Source organism: Cygnus atratus, chromosome 1 (assembly GCF_013377495.2).
Source record: "Cygnus atratus isolate AKBS03 ecotype Queensland, Australia chromosome 1, CAtr_DNAZoo_HiC_assembly, whole genome shotgun sequence".
Lineage (NCBI taxonomy): Eukaryota > Metazoa > Chordata > Aves > Anseriformes > Anatidae > Cygnus > Cygnus atratus.
Genome location: NC_066362.1, coordinates 26,859,529 through 26,878,208, shown reverse-complemented (window position 1 = coordinate 26,878,208; position 18,680 = coordinate 26,859,529). Strand labels below are relative to the sequence as shown.

Genomic DNA, 18,680 nt, shown 5'->3' with positions numbered 1-18,680 from the left:
CAGTATTATTTATTAACTTCAGGATTCTTGAAAGGTATTTCACGTTAACATAAAAAAAAGCTTTTACATGAAGTTAGAAAAGCTCTATACATTTGCCTAGCCAGGGCTATAGTTCTTCAGCAGAACTTCACATGTGAACTCATGGCAAATGCAGCTTTCATTTCATTCTTAACAGGGGATAGACAAATCAGGTAGCTTTTTATCATCTCCCCTCCAGTGGATACCAAGCAACTATGCTTAAAATTAATTGTTTTTTAAATCTTTTAAACATGAGTACCTTGGGGGTCCGTGGCAACCCTATAAATCCTATTTGCCTGATGTAAATTTGAACTTAGGTCCCACTTCAGTGAGGGGCTGAGTTCCAGAAGTCCTTCCTATTTCACAGAAGTCTGTGACCAGAAAGCAATGACAGAAAGCCATTGGAACCGGATTCATTACACACAAGAAACCCACTGTTCAAGGTCAGAAAGATCAGGGTCAAAACCCCAGAGTAATTTAAAAAACACTATTTTCAAGTACTTCCTTTTCTCAGCCTTCTATTCTACAATATTTTCTTCTTGATCTAATCCTTGAGCAGCCACAAAATAAGAGAGATCAACAGAAGAAGATAGATGAAATTTATTGAAACAACAAAATATTCTTAAAATCCATTATATTTACCAACACACCTCATCTCCACCTATAACAGTAGTCCTATAACAGTAGTGACAAGGATGCAATTAATTGCCCCCAATAACATGATTATTACATTGCTCATCCAGACTAAGGCATTCTTCAAGGTGAAGGATGTTTTGAATGTGCCTTTGCACTAACCCCGGGGAAAGTATCATATTCCTGAGACAACCTAAAACCCTATTTGCCTTCTTAAAGAACTTTTTCTTTTTTCCAAGCAGTTAATGAAGGAAACATCATTCAGAAATCAAGATGTTTTTTCTGCCAGGCAATATCCTCTGCTACCTTGCTGATCATCTCATTCCTGCTACAGAAAATGACAATGTGGAGTTGAGGTGAGTCCATAGTGAAATGTTTTATTTATATATAAGCAAGAGCCTTGGATCTCTTCAACTAGGTACCAGTGTTTGCAGTCTGTCTTTCCTAGACACCCTGCCAAAGGGAGGAAAGTTTCACCAGAAGACAATGCCATGCACCTAAGCTGAACTTTCCTTCTGAACTGCTCTATGCACGTTACCTGCACCCAACAAAGCTGCTTCAAAGAAGTTTGTTTTTTTCTCAGAATGGAAGTTCAAAGCCAAATAGCCTCAAGAATCAGTAGCCAGATTCGGTATTCCAATAGCTGCTGTTGTATTTTTTCCATGCAAAATAGCTTGAGATAAATCAAAATATTCTGATGCAACTTTTTAATTTCATTGTAATTGTAAATTAAAAAGCTAGCTGCAAATTAGTTTCTACAGTATTGAAATAATTCACAATTATCATTTCAGCTTTTCTGCTTCATAAAACATGCATTTTCACATGCTTTGCTATGATCAGTTACCTAAAAATATGGGAATTCCTACAGAGCTGGAGTTCCGTTTTACAGCCTGCCTTAGAGCTGGCTCTTAAAATGTGAAGGATGAGAAAAAATCTTTGCACAGATCCCTCTCTTCAGAAGGCACTTCTTTGGGGAACCTTGTGTGAACAAAGCTAACACTGATTAGGCAGTCCTGGGACGGAAAAGAAAAATCAAAAAAACTTGCATTACAGAATCATGGAACCACAGAATGGCTGAGGTTGGCAGGGACCTCTGGAGGCCATCTGGTCCAACCCCCTGCTCAAGCAGGGACACCCAGAGCAGGCTGCCCAGGACCACGTCCGGGTGGCATTTGAAGATCTCCAAGGAGGGAGACTCCACGACCTCTCTGGGCAGCCTGTGCCAGTGCTCAGTCACCCACCCAGCACAGAAGTGCTTCCTGGTGTTCAGAGGGAACCTCCTGTGTGCCAGTTTGTTCCCATTGCCTCTTGTCCTGACACGAGGCACCGCTGAATAGAGCCTGGCTCTATCTTCCTTGCATCCTCCCTTCAGGTATTTACATACAACGTATATTTTATGTATTTATAAAATCCTGGTTGCCATAGTTCAACTGACTTTGGCTGGAGCAGTTCTGAACTTTGTGTGAGCATATGCAGTTCCTACCTCACATCTAGCTTTGGAGAACTGAGCATCCTCCACCAAGCACTAAGCACTACCTGCAGGGATCCTCTTCAAGAAAAGTCGAAGGCATCCCCTACCGTGCCAAACAGACTTGGACCTGCCTGGGACAGACTTCCACTTTCAGAATTGAGATATTTCTCTGGAAAACGTAAGTAATGTAGCAAATCTTTTAAATCTCTGTGATTCAGAGGATAAATTCTACCCCCTGTGTGCATTTGTGCATTAGTAACTGCATGGGCTTTCACAGTGTCTAGTGAAGGGGTATTGTGTGGCACAGAACATCTGCCACGCAGCACCCTGCATCTCTCACTAGAGGCACACTGCTGTCTGGCGTCCCGTGCTTGCCAGGTCCAAGCCAAGGCACCTGGAGCTGCTGTAGGAGATGAGAATAAGGCCTTTACCTCTCACACCTCAGTGCTAACCACTTCTGGTAAACAACTGACCCATACAGATAGCCCATTTCAGGAGTCACTGGAAATAGGCAATAACCCTCTTAACTAAGACTGAGGAGAAAAGAAAATCCAGGCTTTACTGGTAGGAAAGGTGTATATCACAGAGCATGGGGAGGGTGGCTTGTAAATGAACAGCTGCCTTCTCAGAAAGTATTAAATTATTGTGGAGGGCTGCTGGCAGCGCTGTGTACTGAGATGGATAAAAATCAGAGTCAGAGCTGAGATGTGTCATAAGGAATTTTATTACAAGATTTTTGGATATCAGTGTCAGAATTTTGATTGGCTTCTCAATGGAAAAAAAAAAAGAAAAAACTTTATTGATGTAGAATTAATGTTGTTTTAATTAGAAATAATGGTTTAATTAAAAGTGATGGCTAACTGTTCATTGTAAAAGTGCCATGATTGTTATACTCTAACAAAATATTTGTGCTTGAAAGTGGATAATACTAGAACAACACCTGCTTTTTACAAGGCACCTTTTATCAGTAGATCTCATTAGTATGACCCACTATGAATAGGATAATCTTAAAAAGCACTTGGAAATGTTTATTAAACATTAATGAGTTCTGTCCACAGCCCTTGCGGGGAAAAACATGCTCTTATAACAATTTGCCAGTTGGATAAACTAAGGCAGGTGGTTTATGCAAATTATTAGAGGTCAACACAGAAAAATAGCACCTCGTGCACCTCGAATGCACTTGTCCTCATCAACCAGCTTCTGCACTCTTTGCATTTGTACTTTATTGAATTGAATTTACACAGACTCTTCTAAAACGCTGCTGCCACAGCTGCAGGCAAGGTAGCATCTGGAAAAATATGCAATAATACACTTATTAGATATGAATACATTCAAAATATGAGGCAGGCATCATGGCTCTGTAAAAAGTCCATCTTCAGAGCCACTGGAGTTTGGACGTAGGTTATAAAGCGGAAAGATGAATTAACTGCTGAGAACAGAAACTTCCATTCCATATCCACCTCCTTATTTCATCCCATACTCCTCCTTTTGTTGTTTGTTTACAAAAAAAATCAACATATTAATGGAAAACAATAGTCTGTCACCCAAGCTCAAATGGGAGTGGGTTAGCGACAATCCTCTGCGCAATCTCTTACATCTGGAATCTGGTTATAAATCCGAGCCACTGGCGGTTATCCCATTTTACTGCTGTACAACAATGTGGGTAGAAAGTCTTTTAAGACTTACTTTTTCAATAAACAGTGAGAGGCAGAGCATGGGGATGCCTACGTGCGTGCCAATCTGGAAGAAGCCCTCCCTGAGGAGCAGCTTGTCTGAGCACTGCTGCTTACAGCGGGGTTGGTGGTGGGGCTGCAGCACGGGACCCGCATGGGGCTCTTCTGCATGACCCCACGGCCCTGCTGACTGCTCCACACGCATATCGGCAGGCAGATTGCTCAGTGGTTTGCAAAACCATCCTGATGAGGATTTTCAAAGTCTCTTCCAATCCATAAATTATGTTTTCAGAGACGCTATTTAAGTGGAGCTAACAAGCTGCATTGCTATCGGCCAGTCTGCAAAAATGCTGAAGTGTTGTTTGACAAGCAGGAGTGGTGACATTTCTGAAAGATTGTCACAACATTAGTTATTTAATATTGTACAGAAGTCAAAGACTCTTCCCTGAGCAGGGATATTTCTATCACAGATTCAGCATACTAAATACTGAATACTGACAGGATTACTGGCAGCTAAAAGTGAGAACTAAGTGACATTTTGGACACTACGGTAGGGGTCTACTAAGCAAACCTTGTTGAAGTTTTGTTGAATATTCAGATACAGATGCTAAGCCGAGAACATAAGCAGCAAGTGATTAAAAAGGTAAATACTATTCAATTATAGTTTCGGTAGTTATGTTTTTCTGGTTATTTTTAAATCTACCTAAGGAGCAAATATTCATGATGTGATTTTTAAAACACAGTTCAATTAAACATAAATTGATTGATTTTAATCTTCGAGGAGCTTTAGGTAATTGTTTGAGATAATGAAATGAACATGTAAAATACTTAGAGGTTTATAGTCACTGCAGTCCTCTTCTCTGGGAAGCAAAAATCTACATTCTTGTCTATGTGGGACAGAACAGCCTAATAGGTTCACCACCCAAAAGGTTCATCTGTTCTCTCCAAGTCTGTATAGTAACTATGTTTGTTTGTTTTTTTGGTTGGGATTTTTTTTTTCAGAAGATGTTATGGTCCTTTAAGTAGTTGGACACGTGCTTATTTTCTAGCCCCACTATACATTTACTACTTTTTACTCCGTGTGGTACTGCAGAACCACTGAGGCACCTTCAGGGACACATAACTGCATCTGCTGCTGGCAGCCCAGCAGCTGCACCGCCGTCCATCAGCTCACAAATGCAGAGCCCATGCAGGATCCAGGAAAAAGCTGACTTGTCCATGCTGATGAAAGTCATCTAGGTTTTTAAGGCAAATTGCATCTTTGAACTTGAGATTTGATCACATCATGAAGGGTTAGCAAATGTGGGAGCTAACACCGCAGTTTCTATTCTCACTTTTCAGAGCAGGACTGCCAGTTTGTTTATCTTCAGTCAGCCAATTCTAGCTCTTTAATTCAAAGGGAGATCTTACATGATATAGTCATGTGTAACAAAGGAAGACAGACTGCCTTCATGATAGGTAAACCTGTTAGTTTACCTATCAGAATAGCAATCGAAATGAATACTGTAGATGAGCAGCCTCCAGAAATATCCTGAAGGCATGACAAGGTTATTTTTTCCTGGGCACAATATAATTACATAATACCACTATGAGAAAGACGATTGTTGTATTCAAATTATCCTGGCAGCTGTAGATTTCCTACAATAGCTTTATTAATGCAATCAGAAAATAATGCTCCAAGTCATCTTGAAAGCCCATAGCCCAATTCAGCCATGGCTTTCATCCCGTTGACATCAAAAGAATCAGTGAGTGAGTGTTGTCTGCTCCATCAGTCTCACAGGAGCAGAAGGGAGAGACAAAAGATATATGAGGTATCCTGGAAGACACAATGGCTTGTTTTTAGGACAAAGTCAGGCAACATCCCTAAACCCCATTGATCACTCTTTACTTGACCCGAAACTTTGCAAAGCTGCAAACTCTTGGCTTCCAAAGCTGCAAACTCTTGGCTTCCACTAACCAAAGAACTCTTTTGCCACTGTTTTCTTTTTAAAAAGGGCGTCAGCTAGAAGTGAGCACAGGGACATTAGGAAGTGAGAATACCTCACCAAGCAACTCAGCTGAGATGGAAAACACAAGTTTAACAGAGATCATAAATGCATAAAGCATTTCAGACTATGACACAAGGCCCAGACAATCATTTTGTTATAGGTGGAAAATCTTTGATTCTTATCAAGGAAGCAAAACTGGAACTGAGCATGGTGTACATCAACACATTTTAAATTCACAGTGTGGAGAGGAGGAAATTTCTCCCCATTTTCATTTCTCTCCCCATTCTTGCTAGCTTAGGTAGCTGACTGAAAAAAAAAATTAAAAAAAATATCAGAGATGAACTCAAGGAAATCAGAGAGTTAGGCTAAAGAGTTCAAAAGCATGAGAGATTCCCACTTGGGCAAACAGCGGCATGAGTGATCTAAAGAGCAGGCTGAACGTGGGAGAGGAAGGTAACTGGAAATGCAGTGCTAGAACCTGCTGCTGCCGCAGGGCAACTGGAGCAACGCTGCAGGCTATGAGTTAATATATTTACTTATTTATTTTTTATTTAAAAAAATAATCTAACAACATATCACATGAACAAGAACAGAGGCAGAAAAATAGATAACGTTCAAGAAGCAGTCAGACTGAGCTCTAACAAAATAGTATCCAAGGAGTTAAGAAAAAAAACATCCTATGCAATACCTTTGGGTCCCAATACCTTGGAAAAATCAGTCTGAAGTTGTTTGAAAGCAACTGCGGATAGTGTGTAATGCTCAGTAGTTTCAGGCAATAAAGTATCCTGCAGGTTAACTACACAACAGAAGAGTCTGAGCACACAGAAGCAGGTGGTCAGTTCATGTTTTTCAATTTCCATTGTGCTCAGCACTTTGTATATGCGTATCTCAAGTGCAGTCATTTATAATGTCATAAGCATAAGTTTAAAACAAAACCATTCTTCTACTGCAGCACCGACCAGCTCTCTGACAGAATTAGCATAGCACCTTGAAAGGGGAGACTAGTTAATGATATGCAAACTCTTCTTATTATACTGGTTTCTGACAGTTTTTGTTTTTTTTCTGTGAGAACTGGCCATTTACCGGACAACATTTCATGTTTTTCAAAAAGCAGATTACCAGAAATCTAATTATGTTTTTTTTTTTTTCCTTAAAGCAGATTACCAGAAATCTAAATCATCTTTTTATTTTTTATTTTTTTCCTTAAAAAAAAAAAAAACACAAAACAGTTCAAGATTGTCCCTGTGGTGGTTCATGAAAGCTTTAGCTGTCTCCAGTCCCCTCTGTTGCCCAGGTTTTCTAGCTGGGCTAGATATCGTATAACGAGTCCTGCAGCAGATCAGTAACAGGGAAAAAACCACCAAGGGAGGAGCGGTTTGTTTAAGAAGCCCACACAACTGAAGATTTTGGAGCGTGAAGCGTGCAGACTATTGCTCTCATGAGACACTTGAGGTATCAAAACAAAACCATTTTCAATTGAAAACATGAGCTTCATTTTTCATCATAAAGCAGAATTTTCATTAAGAAAAATTATTTCCGAGCAGCTCCAAAAACAACAGTCCAGTGGCAAACACAGTTCAATGGCTTATTAAAACTGAAGTGCGGAATTTGCATGTTATGAAATTGGGGCACGTCCAGGATCTTCTCGGAAAAAAAGAACCAGGGGACCTTTGCTAATCATTAACAGCCACAGGTGCCAGTGGTAACACCTCGTCCAAAACCTGTTACCTCCAAAACACTGCACCTCCCTAAGACCTGGTGAAGTAGGAAATCAGCAAGGGTTCAGGGGAATCTCAGCAACTAATAAATGTTTATTTTTGCCAGAACTCCTTTCCTTCGCCATCAAGCAAATGAGTCAACGTGCATACCTCCTTCTCTAGCTGCATTATGATGGAACAGCCCTTCCTACATCTGATTGCCGCTGTTAACAGCAAGCACTGAATCACAGACAAGGTGCATGTTAGCAAGGAAGGTGTCAGACATTTTCTGAACTGAAGCAACTCCCCAAAGCACGTGTTTGAAAACCCAAATGAGTGAGGGACAGCCAATCGAAGTACTTTAAGGTCATTAAAAAGCTCTTGTTCCTTAACACCAGGCAGCTGTGGTTGTTTACTGCCATCAGTTTATTGGCAGCTGTGAACTTGTAAAGGCTCTCAGAAAGCAGGCACTAGCTTAGGGTCATATCGAAGCATCTTAATGAAGATTTTTCTACAAAATATTTGCTACCCAAGGGCTGTAACATTCAGAACCTTCTTTTCAGTGCTCTCAGAGAGTATGTGAGGATGGCACAAAATGACACAGCACCGAGTAGCAGAAGGTGAGTGACTGCCTTGAGAGCAAGCACACCGAGCTGGATCTGGCCCCACCGGCTGGCACCCTGCCGGAGCACTGCCGTCCGCAGAGGGCTGCGGACAGACAGGCGGCAGGGATGGACAAATGGACAAAACAGCTGGGAGTCTGTCTGTCATTGCCATGACAGACTGAATGTGTCAGCAGCCCTGGGACGGGGAAAGGCTGACCGAGTGCCTCAAGGAAGGGTCAGATAACAGAGACAGTGGCTTGCCAAGAGTAGAAGCTTGATCCAAAGAGGAAAGCCTCTAATAGCTGGTCAAATCTGCATAATAGGTCAAAAATCTGCAGGAAAAGTCCCCCATTAAAGGATTACAGTTGCAGAGCTGTCTAACAGGGGGATATGTGAGCCTTACAACATTGCCATTCACTAAACTTCCTATTACTTTTTCTAGTCTTTTTCGAGCTTTCGAGACAGATGTTCTTACAGAAGTTCTGTACTTAAAGAAACAAACAAAGGGGAAAAAAAAAAAGGAAATGAGAAAAGGTGGAAAAAAAAAGAGGTTAAAATTACCAATAATTCATTTCTAAGCCCTCTGGTGTTTGCTGAGTTGAATTCTTTAAGCAGAAATTATGAAGATGATAATATACTCATAGTTTATAGTGCTTAGCTCTATCTTTTTATATTCAGTCTGCCTTAGACCTAAGAAGATGTTAGATTCAGGCTCCTTTCACAGGAGGCCAGGCCTGGGCAAGGGCGTGCGGCTGAAAGAGCAGGTTAGGCACTTAGGTAGCGATTCTCCTGCACGCCTCTGAAGCAGTGTGCTGCATGTCACTCAGCCGTGCACACCCTTACCCCCTCAGGGAAGAGCAGGGTTCTGGAAAATTCACTTTATTTGCAAACGCGCATGGAGCAGATCAGCCAGGCACAGCACAGAGGAATATTAGTTGGACACAGGCTGTCACGGCTCCTTGCATCTACCTATGACAACCATAATAAATACAACACTTAGGTGAAATTGCTGACTCCCTCGTCTTTTGGTTTTAAAATACAATAGCGATATCGACTTCAGATCTTGCCCGATTTACTTTAATTTGAGCCAGGCCTCTACAGAAAGCTGTTGCCCGGGTAACAAATGCCGCGCACCATAATAAGGCAAATTGCTGTTGAAATAAATAGTAATTACAGCCCTGGTTTCAAGAGTATTATCTTTCTTTTTATTGTAAGCTGGCCTCAGGCAGGGCTGCAGGCACTGGCTTTGCTGGGAGTGGGAGCATGCACCCCCTTCCCTGCCCCTGCTGCAGCTCTGGTCGTGCGTGTGTAGATGCCTTCCAAATGATATTTATTTCCTCAAGGGTACCTCAATACTGAGTGTAAATACCAGGAGCAAGAGCCGCTGCTGTTTGGGCTCAGCATCTCCCGGCAGCATGCTCACAGGAGCACCACCAGCCTCAGCACACCCAGGACCTCGCGGCCTTTCTGCGGCACCCTGCGGAGCCCTGCCCTGCCCTCGGCCTTGTGCACCAGCTTCCTCCCCTGAGCGCGGGGCTTGCCCCGCATACGTGGCTCTCCAGCCCATAGCTCGGTGACTCACAGACAAGTGTGAGCTTGAAGGAGGGCAACGAGTGACTAATGCCGTCGTGCCTAGCATTGATGTATTTGCGCTCAGAAGGTATTTGCACTGGCAAAGCAGACATGGAAGGGAATCTGGGTGGCTGCTCTAATTTTTTCCCTTCTTCAACAGTTTTTGGTTGAGTGTAGCCCTCTCATCATGTACCACAACCGGCCCTGGACCAGCCGCAGGAGCACCCCTGCAGGGACATGGGGAGGTCTGAACGGGGCAGCACCAACCACAAGAAGCACACCGTCACCCCCCCGGGATCCCCACAGCCCCACCACCCTACATCCTACCTTGCTCTGCAGTCATCAAGGACCTGAGCAAGAAAAACAACTGCTGAGTGGATGCGTGAGGAGAAAACTGCCATGAGACCACAGGAGAGATGCCGTCACCCCGTCACAGCTGGGAGCTGTCAGCAAACACGTCTGCTGGCAAGGGGTATAGAGCCTCCCTGCTTGGACCTGGTGCCCACAGCGTGTAAGAAGGATGCTCAGGTTTGCACTCCATGCAGCAGCTCCTGTGCCACCTGCAGATGGGGACTGGTGCTCCCCAGTGTCCCTCTGCAGGGAGTGGGGAGCAGAAGACAATTCTTCTATTCAGCTATAGGAGGTGTCTGTCCAGAAAGAGCAATTGCAAGTCCTCCCCTAGATATACTTGCTAGCTTCTACTGGCAGCAGATTTACTGGGCTGTAATGAATTTTAAAAAAAACAAGCTGCGGTCCTCCAAGGCTGACAGAGCTCACAAGTGGTGGCACTGTCTTTAAACATTCTTCAACTTAATGATCTTCCTGTGATTTCCCTGGTGTTTCCACCTCTGTCATATGTTTGCTGCATAGACCTTACAGCCATTCTGCCTGATAAACTACCATAGATCCCAAATTAATAACAGTGGTGTGACAGCAGCCAGGGAAGTGAAAGGGTATGGAAAATAAATGTTAAAAATGTCACTTTGTTTAGGAAGATATTTTCTTTCTGTTAGGAGAAGCTGAAGTGAGGGTGGACTTGGCTTGGGGTGGAAGGGGTAAGGCCAGTCCTCCCCTTGGCTTCTGCTCCAGCCTTGGAAGGAGCTGGAGTCCGTGGGGAGACCCCTGAGCAATCGCGTCCTTGCATGGCTCAGATTTGGTCCAGGCTCCTTTCAGATGGAGCCAGAAGCACATTGTGTGCATCCTCACACGCCTATTCCTGGTAAGACCTGCACACCTCTTTGGAAATTCAATAGGAGCTTTGAAAGCAAACTGAGCTGCAGCAGTAGACACTGTGGTGTAACCTCTGGGCTTCTTCCCAGGCAGTGTGTGCTCAGTCAGACTCTGAAAGCACACTGAAAATAAAAGGATCAGCCATGGAAAGTGAATTTTCACCTACTTTGGCTACTTTTTGAGACTTCCAAAAATGTGCAGAACACAGATTCATTGCTCCATTGAGAAAGAATGACATTTGCTACAGCTATCAGCCCAGCTTGCTTAATGAGCCCTGAAAGTACTTAAAATGTGCGGGTGTGTGCATGCATGCATGCATGTCCTGGAGGGCAGGAGGGCAGAGGGAACCAGAGACTTCTTATCAGAAAACACAGCCTGTTTTTTTACCAAGTTTGACACACACAATCTTATCTAATTATTCAGAACATTTAACATCACCTAACTCCAGATAAGAATCTCTTTCCTCCTCCACTGCCCTCTCTTTGCTGAAACTTAATACACAGCGACTAACACGGCACAAAACCGTCTCACTGAGCTTGGAGATGCAAGACGACAACTCGTGACCTTTGCCATTGATCGCCAGCCAAGTTACATACGTCGAGGAGTCTCGGCAGGCCAACATTCGTCACCGCTCTGACAGTGAAATACGGCTCAGCCCATTGTTCTGCAGAAGTGCAACAGCAGCCTCAGCCCCCGGCTGGTGGCAACAAGGGGCAGCTTGCTGGATATCGCCCGGTGTTCCCTGGGAGACCCTGATGTGCTGTGCACCCTGGATAATCTGTTGGGCCTGGGAGAGGACACAGCCACTGGGGCTGTGGGAGAGCTTGGAACATCTCTGGAAACCAGGAGCTCCGGCACTGCCAGCTCTGAAAGGGTGAACAAATGTCATGCTTTGAGAAAGGCTATTATAGCTTGGAAGAATAAAAACCCTTCCCCGCCAGGGCCCTGTATTTCTGCAGTAGGCTGCTGCTTATGAATCCTGTGCTCTCCAAACTGGGGGTTGTTGACTCTCCCCTGTGCACATTTCGTTTAGCCAAGGGAAAGAAACTCTGAATCAGACTGTTTACTTGGGTGTAGCTGCTCTTCCACTGTGCTGGCCAAATTTGCCTTGTAGGCTTAGAAAAATAGCTAAAGGCCAACCAAGCTGCCAGACAGCTATTCTTCATCATTTGGTGGCCACAACTGAAGGGGTACAATTGCAAGGACATTTTGCACCGTGTGAAATAGGCGTGCATGCAGACCAAGCAACTGGACGCTTAATCTGATTTCTGCTGTGTGGGAAAGCTTTTTGCCTCCAATTACTGTCTTCACGATAGGATCTGAGTGTTCTGACTCCTAAATTAATGTCCTTCAAAGCATTTAATGATGGAGATGCAGCTAAAAAAACTCGTGCCTTTCCACATTTCTGCAGATGAGTATACCAGAACACCTACATTTTGGCAAGACTGAACTCAATGAGCACGCATCCGTCATTTAAATCTAGTAGCACTACTCCATACCTAGTCCCAGAATATGGTGGTCCTTGCCCATCACTGAGGACTGACTTGACAACTGAAAATACCACAGAAACCATGCTGTGATAAAGATGTGGGGATACCCCATTAGTTGATGGAGATACCCTATTAATTTTCTGGTTTAAAAAACGTCTGCCGCTATTTGGGATGGCAACGGTCCTTTTCTGTTAACTGAAGTAAAACTGCGAGCCATATGGAGACAGATCCCAACTTTCCGAGGTTTCCAGGCTCCCAGGCCACCAGGCAGTACTCTGAAGTGGTGCCTTCCTATTTTTTAACATCCTAGGCTGCCAGGTTTATCTCACTTCTGATTCCATATTTAAAAGTGTAGCAGCTGACATGCTCTGGTAAAAGAATAAAAACATTAATTCTAAGTACAAATATTTGTACTTCTGCTTCTAAGCACTGTGGTATTTGACACTGCTTGAATTAAAGCCCCGAGTGTTAATCCGAGGCTCTCGTAGCAGCAATATGAATACAGGTTTTCTTCTTTGTTTTCCCAGTAACCTTAACCATTCCCTATCTAGAAACAAAAATTCTTCCCTAGGATGCCTCCATGATTTCTGGCTCTTCAAAGGACTATTGCTCTGGTAAATCCAGTAAGAACTCTCTTGTCACATTTATAAGACTGACCATTTCTCTTTTTTGTGTTTAGCAACATATCATTGCAGAATGAGGAAGAAAGGGGTTTGTTCAGTGCAGTATTTTTCTATTTTGGTCATTGATCTTAAAAATATATATATTATTAATTATGTGGGGTTTTTTTAAATCATGTTATTATTTGTAAACTCTAAAATTAGTTCAGTAGATTAGTACCCCTAAAAATGTCACTGTAGAGCAGCAACCAGGAGAATATAATGAATACTGTGTCATGTAGACAGAGGGGTCCACCCAGCCCACTACTCCATCTGACAACAGGTTACATCAGAGGCCTAGGAAAGGGCATAAAACAAGGTCAGCACATGGCAATGCATCCTCAGCCCCAGCAATTTGAAGGTGCTGAGCTTCAGTTTGCATATCACAGACCTTGGTGGGTTTGTCTTGCTTGTTGTTTTTTTTTTTTTCAGGAGGGAAAAGTCATGCATAAGACTAGAAAATACACTGAGGAAATGAGATAAATATCAGAACTCTGCTAAAGTCAATAGATTTACATTTGAATAAAACTGGTAGAAGGAGAAAAATAAAGGTACACTTTAAAACAGACTATGGATAGGCAGAATAAATTGTCTTGACTGAAATCAACAGGAATACGTCATGGTAATGTTTTATCCATCTCTGAGCCAATTCCCAGCTTCAGAATGTAAACTCTAATTACTCTATAGTTTTCCTACGTACTGTTGAACTGCACTCTTCTATTTCATTTCATTTCAGCACTTTAGGGGTGTTTTATCACATAAACAGTAAGACTATAGCAGTGCAGTATACATTTTCATTTCTGTTTGAAAGCAAGCTAATATATCTTGGATATAATGCACGTCCTATGAGAAATAAATAAGACTTCTATTCATGTGCTTTCTGGGTAGGGGTTATGGTAGGAAAGCCAAACCACCTCAAAGAAGGTAGTCGGCTGACTCCAGCCTTCCCTGGACATGGAGATGCCCTGGTGCTGTGTAACACCCCTTACCAGGCAAGCTGGCCAGTTCTGAAGAGTGGGTGCAATGGCCCCAACATTTCCACCCAGCATGTGCCGGATGCTGATGAGAAAACAGGGGAGCAGTGCATACACATAGCTTGTAACTCAGCCTTGGGACCTTTGAAAAAGTTCAGAGGGGCAGGCAAGAAGCCTGGGAGCCAGCGATGGGACAGTCTGGAAGGTGGCCATGCAGTTGGGACCTGACTGAGAGACCTCTGCCATCTCCTGTGCCAGGAGACTCTGGAGGACTACCTGCAATCCACCTCTTTCTGATAATATGGTTGACTACTGTCTCGCCCTTGCTCTTGAGGCTTATCCGAACAAGCAGGGAGATGCCAGCAAGAATAAAGGATCATGTTACAATGGATATGACACAAAAATATATGTTTTTTTGGACACAACACAAATGTATATTTTTACTGTCATAGTACAAAGTCAAATTGTGCTGACCTCCAAAAAATCCATGTATATCATGTGATCAGATTAAAAAAAAATAACATCCTGAGAAAGGAGAATACATGATTTCTGAATGTCTTGGGGATGCTGTAAGCATAGGGTACATCCCCGCTGTCTTCACTGAGGATCTTTAACTTAATTATGTTGAGTACTGACAACAGAGCTAAGGGGAAAGGGCTAAAAGAGGTCAAAATCCTTAAGGTTCTTGCCCATTTTACAGCTCGTGATGAGGCTCATTACAAGCCCAGTCCCTTATTGCTGAGGACACCGATCATTAAGCTGTGTTTTGTAAAGCATGAAGAGGTTCAGTCCTGGGTACAACCAACCATCAGCTGCTGTCTCCTGAAATTATTTCAAGAGCCTTAGCTCAGTTTTTAGTGGATGTGTTCAGACCACAGAAACAGTCACACCTTGTTCCTTCCCATATCTACCTTGGGCACTTCCAGGTGGGACAGCTCTTTGCTCTGAGGTATAGTTCCTCTGTCTGAGCACCGCAGGTCAGTGGTGCAACAGCATTAGGGAGAATGTAATTATGTTCTTCAGAAAGAAAAATTCGTACTTACAGTGACATTGCTTCAGGGAGTACAATCTTAAACAACCCCTCCCTGTTTCAAGGCTATAAATAACTCAAATCTCAAAACTTTTTATGCTATGACTGCCTAAAACTGCATTTCTCAGAGTAACAACATTTTCTTCTGTGAAAAGCAAGACGGGCTAACCAGTAGCGGACACAATCTTATCTGTGAACTTAATTGCATCCTAACAGCTGAAATGTAATCAGAACTTCAGCGATACAAAAAGCCATTAAATAATAACTGCAGGATTAGATTATGTGCCTATATAACAGCTTCTCTAGTCTTCACATTCAAACAAAGCCAGACTGCATAAGCAACCATGCAGTGAGATCCATTCCTTCCATCAGAACAACAAATACATATAAGTATTTGGAGAACTAAGCATAAAGGTAATTTCAAGTAAAGAAACACTGGCGTGTAAACAGGCTGATGACACTCCCTCTAGTCCCAAGCAGTATCTTACGACATCCTCTGTGAACCTTATAATGGAATATCTATGTGCAGGTTTCTTGGCGCTGTTTCAAAGAAACTCGGAAAAATAAGAGGTTCTCCTTAAACTGAGATGTCTTGCTTGTGATAAACAAGCAAGATGCTGAAATCTTTTTCTAATCTACTTCCAAAATGATTTCCAAGTCTCACATTTCTCCAAAATATTGTTTAAAGCCCAGTGCTCCACCATAAAAAAAAAAATTGAACTCTGCAAAAAACCTATTTTTTAGTTCTAACAGTTATTACAGTTCGTTTTGGCTTTCGTTTTTGCCTGCAGTCTTGCATTTATTTTGTTAGTTTTTTCTGTATGTTTGCCCCATAAGGTTCTTTCTGGAATTTATGGTGTCATCATGCCTCCAAACAGACTTTTATATGGTCCAAAGTACCATGGTAGTTCCTTCAGCTTACGTGAAGCGTTGCACACACCGGCTTGTTTCTGTCTTGCAGTGCTGGCAATCTGCCTCGAGCCGAGAGCCAATGTCCCAAGACGAAGTCATCACGGAGCCCCACCTGGCAGCACAGCCACGCAGCTCCATCACCCTGAACCCTGCTGACAGGTGAGGTGTGCCCCAGGGGCAGGTAATGAAGGCAAAGAGCTGGAGCTTTCTGGGGATGCTGCTTGCGGCACCTCACTTCATCCTGCCTCTGAACTAGCCATGCCGGTGCACATATATAGACGTCCACGCACTGAGTCTCAGGGAAGTAAGTCCTGGTTTTACAAAATGCCAAAGGAAAAGTGAAGCTGCAGGACCGTAGAGCCATGTACTATGTTTGGTATCTGCTCTCTGAGAATCATGGTTGATTTATCTTTTTAATTTTCATCTTTCTGGCTTGGACCTTTTTTTAAGCCTGAGTTATGACCATCCTTCTCCTCCTCGATTGTGCACTTCGACTGAAGAGTGCACAGCTCGAGACTCCAGCTGCCTCGAGGAGAATAATGTGACTGGCAAGGTTGACTCAGGTTTCGCCTTAGGCTTCTCATTTGTTGAAGTAGCCTTTATAAGTGAGTTTGTTTTCCATCTGAATATTATTCCACAATGGCATTCAGGATGGGATTCAACTGGCATCAATTCTTACTTTCTAAAAAGTCTACTCTACAGCTGCTGTCCAGGCTGCTGAGAGCATAAGGAAAGACTAAATTAGGCAGAGGTTGCTCTCAAGATGCATACACCTTCCTTCACTGACTACAGATAGGATTTCACTAGTTTACATTACATACCAGGCTTTTGCACTCTTTAAGATTAGGTGAGGAGAATCTCCTTTTCAGCAATTACAGAAGCTTGAGCTTTATGTTTTGAATTCTGAGGTGATGAGCTCTATGAAAAACAGCTCATCAACTGAATGGGGGGCCTATGGCAGCTTAACAACTCTGGTGGGTATTAACAGGAGGTGGACCCGAGCACTTGGTTTCTTCTGAGCCCCCTGCTCCATACAGAGCTGTTGACCAGCACATTCTGTCTTTACTCCACACTTTAATCCAAATGTTCCCTGAGCAGTCTTCCTGCTGTTACTATTTTGACAAATACCAAGCACAGCAAGGGTAATAATAGCAGCATTTTCCAAAAGTTAGTAAAAATCTTCACCAAAATGCCCTCTAAAGACACAGCAGAATAAAGCAAAGCTCTCATTCAGATTTTAGCCCTACCTTCCACCTACACGCACAAACAAACAAAAATAGTTTACCTTACTTCAGTATTACCTTGAGAGCAAACAAATTGTTCCACTGCAGACTACAGTTAGACCCATATTTTCCTTTAACTTGTACTTAGCAGCAAGGATGCTGACTAACTCAGACGAAAGCTGATAGTCTGCCAGTACTTTCCCATAATTTCCCTTGAGGGATAAACAGATTCTCCCCAGATTGACTGAGAAAGCACAGGGCTAGGAATTATGCAGCCAGATCCATGCACAAGTTGTAAAAACAATGAAGAAACAATTATGCACGTGTGAGTGTATAATTCACACCCAGCTTGTATTAATTTGGGTTCTGAGACCTGAGTGACAAACTCTTGAGCTAATGTTGAAATGAAAATATCTTGTAAAAGAAACACGCATATCCTCAAAATCTGAAACACTTTATTATTAAGGAAAGCTTATTGGTTCTCAAAATGTTTGCTTTCAGAGACTTCTGGGACTCTCATTAAAACAGAGAAGCACTAGAGAAGGTTTTGAATACAGTGACAAAGATGATGCTCAAAAAAGAGACTAAATTGACTGGGATTTGCCAGCCTAGAAAAAGGACAATGAGGGCAAAATACAAGAGGTACAAAGAAGTGTAAGCATCACAGAGAAAAAAATATATAAAGAGAATTGTTCATTATTTTTCAAAATGCAGGAATCAGAAAAGATAAATGAAATCAAGAGGCGGAGGGATTAAAACAGGAGTACATGGGCTTTTTTTTTTTTTTTTTTCCCACACAGATTCTAGTTAAATAGTGGAACTCATTGGCAGAGGACACTGTGAAGGCCAGAAGTGTGAAAAATACAGAAAGTGATAAGAAAGGTTCATAGAAGGAATGTCCATCAAGAACGAAAGCTAGAGGAATCAACAGCTGGCTCAGGAAGTTTGGGCAGGAAAACTAGGGAAAACATCCCTGCTTGTTTGCCTTGTCCTTATTGTTCTTCCCCAAACACACGCTCTGGGTGACTGTTAGAAGTCTGACAAGTTTTGAGGGGTCTTGTCCTGATCCAGTACAGAACTTTTTATATATTTAGGCAGTTGGTGTCTCCCTTTGGATCTCTCTTTCATTGCTTTGTTTATAAATACTTTCTAAAGTTTTCCAGTGTAACCTTACTTCAAAGTGCATTTTCATCAAAGCTGTTGAATTTTCTAATATTTCACAGGTCCATTTTTTTTTTGAGTTATCTGTTGGGCCTTTGTCTCTAAATTCACTAACTTTGTCACATTGAGGACTCTGATCTATATTTCTTGATACAAGATTTTGGATACAATGAGACTTCCTCTTCATGTGTGTTTTTTCTTAAACCTAATCAAAACAAAATGAATATTTTTTGTGAGAGAAATAGGAAAAATATATTTAGTGATATTCTTGCCAATATTAAACAATCAAACTGCAGTAATGAGTAAGCACGTTATGAATACCAAGTAAGGCTACAGCAATGATT

At 42.5% G+C, this 18,680-nt stretch overlaps 1 long non-coding RNA gene across 6 annotated transcripts in view; it reads left to right on the top strand.

Annotated features, from left to right (window-relative positions):
- Positions 1-18,680, top strand: part of LOC118246892 (uncharacterized) — a 42,033-nt gene that overhangs the window by 12,055 nt on the left and 11,298 nt on the right. For 2 of the 6 annotated variants that reach the window (XR_004778241.2, XR_007709204.1), the window contains exon 3: positions 894-6,091. This is a non-coding gene — a long non-coding RNA (uncharacterized LOC118246892). Of the gene's footprint in view, positions 1-890; positions 6,092-7,607; positions 9,408-9,817; positions 11,028-16,001; positions 16,112-18,680 lie in introns of those variants that run through there. The other 4 variants (XR_004778243.2, XR_004778244.1, XR_004778242.2 and 1 more) reach the window with 4 other exon arrangements.